This window comes from Bison bison, unplaced genomic scaffold (assembly GCF_000754665.1).
Source record: "Bison bison bison isolate TAMUID 2011002044 unplaced genomic scaffold, Bison_UMD1.0 scf7180017864036, whole genome shotgun sequence".
Classification (NCBI taxonomy): Eukaryota; Metazoa; Chordata; class Mammalia; order Artiodactyla; family Bovidae; genus Bison; species Bison bison.
The window spans coordinates 2,170,619-2,176,906 of record NW_011494608.1 but is presented as its reverse complement, the minus strand read 5'-3'; the positions used below and the strand labels follow the sequence as shown (position 1 = coordinate 2,176,906).

At 42.3% G+C, this 6,288-nt stretch overlaps 1 non-coding gene across 1 annotated transcript; it reads left to right on the top strand.

Moving 5' to 3' along the window:
* Positions 1-260: 260 nt before the first annotated feature.
* Positions 261-333, top strand: TRNAG-CCC. The gene has a single exon. It is a non-coding gene; the product is annotated as a tRNA-Gly (tRNA).
* Positions 334-6,288: the final 5,955 nt, after the last annotated feature.

The window sequence follows — 6,288 nt, the reverse complement described above, 5'->3', positions numbered from 1 at the left end:
ATGACTTTCAGGTTATCTGGAGAGGATGAACAATCCCTTTGCTCAGATCTTCCTGTGGGCTGACTACAATTTCTCATTTATGTGTCAACTCAAATGCCAACCCCTTAAGAGAGGCTTCCTGAATTACCTAGTCTAAAATATCCCCCACCCCAACCATTTTTATCTTCATAAAAATTTATCTCTATGTAAATGCCACACTTGTAACCGTTTCTTATTTATGCCTGTATACCTCTCCTGTTATAAAGACAGCTCCAGGGGCTTCCTTGGTGGTCCGGTGGATAAGACTTTGAACTCCCAATGCAGGGGCCCCAGGTTCGATCCCTGGTCAGGGAACTAGACCCACATGCTCTAACTAAGAGTTCAAGTGCTGCAACTAAAGATCCTGCATGAAAAATAAAATAAAATAAAATAAAGATCCTGCATGCTGCAATTAACACCCAGAGAAGCCAAATTAAAAAATAAGTAGGTAAATATTTTTTTAAAAAGGAGAAGAAGAAAGAACGAAAACTCCATGCAAGCAGGACATTTGTCTGCCTTCCTCACCTCTGTGAGTGAATAAATGAATGAGAAAATGAATTAAAAGAGCACAGGCTTTGGAGTAAGACCCACCTACATTCAAACCTGGCTAAACCTGGGAGCGTTAACTGAACTTCCGTTAGCCTCAGTTTCCTTATTGGGAATTGCAAATAATAATTCTTCCCTGAGGGTTATTGCAAAGATGAAAACAAGTGCAATCAGGATGTGTAAAATATCTGATATTCTTAACAAATAACAGCTCCAGCTTCAATTATGAGGAGATACCCAGTTGGCCAAAAGAAAGGAAATCAAAAAGGAGCTTCAGTCACACATTCTAATCTGGAAGCAGGCTCGCAGTGGTTCCAGACGAGCCCAAGGGACAGCGGAGTTCCGCAGAGCAGCTCTGCTGCAGCCAGCTCTCACCAGCTCCCCGCCCTTTCCCTTCTACGAGTGACTGAGACTCCACCTGTGGGCCTTCCTGCCCTGTTGCATGTCTCGCTATGCCCAGACTGCTGGACCATTCTCCTCCTTCTCCTTCCCCTCACCTGCCCCCAACTCTTGCCAGGCAGGGGGGGCTCATCTTTCAGCCTCTTTATTATAGACCCACACCATCCAATGTAGCAACCACTGCTCAGGTGTCACTGGTGAGCACCTGAAATGTAGCCAGTGCCACTAATGAATCACATTATTTTGTTTTAATTAAACAGAAATTATAAAAGCGATATTCAATTCAGCTGTTGGAAAATTTGTAAGGATGTTTGAAATAACCTGGGTTGTGAATCCACTCTTTCTACAGCAAGTTTCAGGAAATTTAAGTAAAACTCAAGTCATTCCAATGAAAAGTTAAGACTCCCAAGAGAGATGTGCTAAATGTGTTAAAATACACACATTTCAAAGGCTTAGTCTAAAAAGAGAATATAGAGCTTCTGGGCTGGTGAGCACGTGGAGATTCAGGGAGAGTGACGCATTCAGAGGTTGGAGAGCATCAGAGCTCCTCTGCCCTGCCCCCATACACTGGCCAGTGAATCTCTTCTATCTGCTGTTCCCAAATTATATCTTTTACAGTACATCAGTCATCTAGTACGAAAAATGTTTCTCTGAGTTTGGTGACCCGCTCTAGCAAATTAATCCAACATAAGGGGTTGTTGGAACCTCGACTCTACAGCCGCGCCATCAGAAGCACAGGTAACAATTCTGGACTTGCTATTAGTATCTGATGTGGGGGCTAGGGAGGGGCGACAGTCTTGTAGGACTAAGCCCTTAATCTGCGGGATCTGATGCTATCTCCCCGTAGGCAGTGTCAGAATTGAGTTGAATTGCAAGACATTCAGCTGGAGTCAGAAAATTGTTTGGTGTTGGAGGGGGGCAGGTGGAGGCTGCACAACTTGTATTTAAAATCATGAACATGGTTTGTAATTGCAAAATGTTAGAACACCTAACACAGAGAATGGTTGAGATAAGTCTGGCGTATCCATATAATGAAGGGCTCTGAAGCTGCAATTAAGAATAAGAAATCTTTGGGAATTCCCTGATGATCCAGTGGTTAGGACTTTGAGCTTTCACAGCTGTGGGCCCAGGTTTAATCCCTGGTCAGGGGAACTAAGATCCCGCAAGCTGAGTAGCATGGCCAAAAAAAAAAAAGAAGAAGAAGAATGAGACATCTTTGTGTTCCAATATGGCGAGATTTCCAGGATGTACTTTTAAGTCAAAATTAGCCAAGTGCCAAAGATTATATATGGTGTGGACCCTTCCAATAGGAAAGGAAGGAATTTTTTTTTTTAATTTCTACAATGTTGTCCAGATTTCTGACATACAGCAAGGCAAATATGCCACAATTAAACAAACATCCCCTCCCTCCCTATTTTCTCTCCCGTCCCCCATCCCATCCCTCCAGGTCATTCTTTAAAAGCATATCTGCTCATTTTTGAAAAAGGATAGGATGAGGGCAGGAAAAATTAACCAGAAACTACTAAGGGAATGGACCAAAACAGAGTATAAAGACTGCTGGACTAGGAGCTGAGTAGCAGGGAGTGGGGAGGAGGCAGACACTTCTGTCTGTCTACCTCTTAGTTCACCTTACGACTTTTAGGAGCATGCCAAATAACGAAAATCAACCACAGTGGAGATACCCTCCCAAAACAGGGGAATGTAAAATATTGTAAAATGAATTTTGCCTGTTTCTTTGTACTTTTAAAAATATGGCTGCTAGAAATTTTTAAATTATAACTCTGACTTGCCCTTCATGCCTACTGGGCAGCTCTACTGTCTGCAACAAGATCCTGAAAAGCTGAAGCTTGTCTTATGCATATGTGTTGCCCCTATGCCCAGCTGGGAGAGAAGCTGGTACAGAGAAGGGGCTCCAGGGAGGATCCCTGTAAATTTTTCCAAGCCCCAAGAGCCAGGCCAGCCTTCTCGTTCCCAGAATCCTCCAGTGGCATTCAATCTTCCCTGGAATAATGCAAGCTCAGAGCTTGCCAGCCAGCAGCACACTACCTGGAAGGCACTGCTATTTATAGCTGATGCCATCCTTGGGAAGTAATAGTCCCGCAGAATTCTCAGAAGGGTTTGCCTCTCGATGAGAGCCCAACCCGATTGGGAAGGAGAAGACCAATTTGTGAGTATTTTTAGGCCATCCAATGTACAGTCAGGAGTGCTGAAAGTCAGATCTAGTCTCCCCCATGAGGCTGAGCACAGCTGCAAAGTCAAAAGTGGGCTTTTGCATGAGGAAAACTAATTAGCTTCCCCGTAAACAGTCTCCATGGAGAAAGTCAGTGCTTGGGTCTGTTGGAGGGAAAGAGAGATGACCTGGGCGCTGAGGAGGGTTCCCCAGAAGTTGACATAGCAGCTGTTTCTTGCGAGTTTGGTGGGAGCTGCTTGGGGATTAGATTTCCATCTCATTATCTTATTCTCTCACTGGTCATTTATGAACTTTGCTTAGTGCTGATTGAGAAAATTACGAAAAAAAAAAAAAAAAATAGGTTCTTGACAGCGCCCCCTGCCAAAAAACAATTTGGAATTCTCTTGGTTCTGAGGAATGTATCTGTAATCTTGGGTCTCCAGGCAAAGACCCAGAGATAGGTAGCCTCTGGTCTCTTCCTTTTAATCCAAATTCTGTCTGGTGAACTTCGGTGAAAGAAACAACTTGGCAGGAAGTCCTTCCCTCTGACCCGTGATGGGCGGCCTTTTCTGTTGACTGGATTCACTGAGAACCACAGACAGTGGATAAGCACTGAACACAAGTCTGGAGACGGCGGCACTAATAAACTGTTCTTGGGCACAAAGACCTTGTCACCATATCTGGAGTAAGCAACAATTTTAAGAGTCGGTGGAATGTCCTGGCCCCTCTGACATCATAAGGGTGCTCACATCTCATCTTTCAAACTGCCTAACTCACGTGCTCACGTGTGGGCAGGCACACCTTCATATACTGTAGTAGTTTTTATAAAGCACTTTGGGGTTGGGTCTTCCTCTTTCTCTTTCTTCTTTTAAATCAATTTTTATTGAAGTATAATTACTATACAATGTTAGTTTCTGCCATGCAACAAAGTGAATCAGCTATAAATTCCCTCTTTTCTGGATTTCTTCCCCATTTAGGTCACCACAGAGCGTTGAGTAGAGTTCCCTGTACTATCCAGTAGTCATTAATTATTTGTTTTATCCATCGTATCAACAGTTTACATGTGTCAATCCCAGTGTCCCAGTTCATCCCACCTCCCTCCTTGGTATCCATACATGTTTGTTTTCTCTGTCTGTGTCTCTTATTTCTGCTTCGTAAATAAGATCATCTCTACCATTTTTCTAGATTCCATATACATGCATTAATATACCATATTTGTTTTTCTCTTATAAAGCACTTTATAGCTTGTATAAACTTATCATAGAACTCATCATTATAATATCATTCAGTTCAGTTCAGTTCAGTCGCTCAGTCGTGTCCGACTCTTTGCAATCCCCTGGACTGCAGCACACCAGGCTTCCCTGTCCATCATTAACTCCCAGAGTTTGCTCAAACTCATGTCCACTGAGTCAGTGATGCCATCCAGCCATCTCATCCTTTGTCGTTCCCTTCTCCTCCTGCCTTCAATCTTTCCCAGCATCAGGGTCATTCCAACGAGTCAGTTCTTCACATCGGGTGGCCAAAGTATTGGAGCTTCAGCTTTACCATCAGTCCTTCCAATGAATATTCAGGGTTAATTTCCTTTAGGATTGACTGGTTTGATCTCCTTGCAGTCAAAGGAACTCTCAAAAATCTTTCCCAACACCACAATTCAAATGCGTCAATCAAATCATGTCAATATAAGGCAAAACCACTACAATATTGTAAAGTAATTAGCCTCCAATTAAAATAAATAAATTTATATTTTTAGAAAACTATCTGCTATTATTATCCCTATTCTCAGAAGAAGAAACAGGCTGAGAAAGGTTCATTGATTTGTCTGAGTCACAGAAAGACAGTGGCAAGGAGGACTAAATGCATGTCATCCAACACCTAGGCTTGGCATTGCTTCCCTATATAACACTCTATCTTCAATAGTCATTCAACAAAGACCTTTTCAGTGACTGTTAACAACTGTGGGTCTGCCTTGTGCTATGTGTTTTCCATACATTAGTTTATTCCTCAAACAGTTGTGTGAAATATGTAAATCTCAGGAAAGCTCATCAGACTTCCAGTAAATGACAGTGGGTTGAAATAAGCTTGTATTTTTCTCCATGCTAGTATTGCACTGAAATAGTGATGAATGACATTTTTGAAAGGTCAGCTATGAGTCAGCTTATTAATACATGTCAAATTTTCCTTTCTTTACCTGGATTACCTCATTTAAGGCTCACAAAATCCTACAAGGGAAGTCTTATTATTATTCTTGCTTTACAGATTAAAAAATTGAGGCAGAGAGATGCTAACTAGTTTGCCTAAAGATTTACAGTTAAAAAGCAGTGGCACTTTCTGAGCACGGCATCTTCAGACTCTGTTCTCTCAATTTCTACAACTGCACAGAAGTAAAAAATATTTAAACTCACAGTGAAGATAGTACTTGCAGAAAATCCTTTTGCCGTTAAGGAATTTCATTCAGAAAATCCTTTTGCCGTTAAGGAATTTCATTCAGGTCCCAGGAAATGGCATGGAGAAAGGTGACTGATGGCACAGGATGGATGGAGGCTCAGCTTTGTGCATTAGCAGAGTGACATATGTGTGAAAAAATGATATCCTGTAACACAAAACTCTGGAGAAGCCCAGACGTGGTGAGACCACTAGGAGGTTGAAACCAAGGTTCACCAAGATAGGGGGCTGGAACCAGAGACACTAGCCAAAAACCTGGGCTCGGAATAGTTTCCCTTCCTCCCCAGCCGCACCCTCTGTGCGCAGAGCACTGCCACCCAAGTGTGTAACCTGCATTCCCCACCCTACACCTCCCCTTCGGGCAGAACACCTGCTTGTTCTTTTCAACTGAAGATTTTGAGTGATCCCTCCTCCCAAAGGATCCCTAGTTGAGAATTTAGGATTCTCTGAGCATAACAGCTAAAAATAGAAAGAGCTTTAAAAAAAAAACATAGGAAAGAGACACAGCTCCATGGCCTAATATTTTTCTAACAGGTTATCACATTTTAAAGCATGACGATAAAGAAAAGTCTCTAAAAGCTTCCACAAGAAAGGTTCTCATTTTAAGATGGCAGAGTAAATCCATTTCAGCCATCTTCTCCTTCCAAAATTTCCCCCCAATAACAATAAGAAGTAGAAAAAAATCAATGCACTTCTTCTTCAAAGAAACAAAG